This window comes from Guillardia theta (genome assembly GCF_000315625.1).
Source record: "Guillardia theta CCMP2712 unplaced genomic scaffold GUITHscaffold_59, whole genome shotgun sequence".
Classification (NCBI taxonomy): domain Eukaryota; class Cryptophyceae; order Pyrenomonadales; family Geminigeraceae; genus Guillardia; species Guillardia theta.
The window spans coordinates 6,852-7,538 of NW_005434615.1; positions in this window are offsets into that span (position 1 = coordinate 6,852).

Genomic DNA, 687 nt, shown 5'->3' on the forward strand with positions numbered 1-687 from the left:
ATCCCCGTGATTATCGTCATGATTGTCATTCTTGATCCGATGTTCTCGATTCCTGATTCGAGCTTGACCATCCTTGGTCTGATGTTCTCGATTCCTGATTCGAGCTTGACCATCCTTGATCCGATGTTCTCGATTCCTGATTCGAGCTTGACCATCCTTGATCCGATGTTATGTACGTTTTGCTCCATACCCTGGCGCACATCGTCTATCAGTGTTCTCACAGCAAGGGCAGACCTGCTGCCCGATTACCTTGATAGACCCCCTCAGATCCAAAATCTCGCTGTACACATTACGATTCTGAAAATAGCAGAGAAAAAACGGGATCCGTTGGTCGATCAGCTTCTTGGATATCTCACGGTCCTTTGCTGCTTCGACAAAAAATTTCCTAACTTTTTCCGCAGTTTCTTCAAATTTCTGCCTGTTTCCATTTACAATCAGGCCGAAAGCAGCAATGGTTGCGCCGCGTCCAATGAAGTCGTCTTTGAGGCCTTCTTGTGAATACAATCGTGAAAGCTGATGGATCTTGGTGAGTGCTTGGTTGGAGGGCTTGGTGATCTCGAAGCAGATATACTCTCCTCGTTTGACAAGAACGTTGTTGAAGCACTCATTGTTGCTACTAGCTACTGACTTCACATGATCGGGAGATGCAATGTGGCCCTGGAAGACGTCCCGCAGGTAGACGTCCTG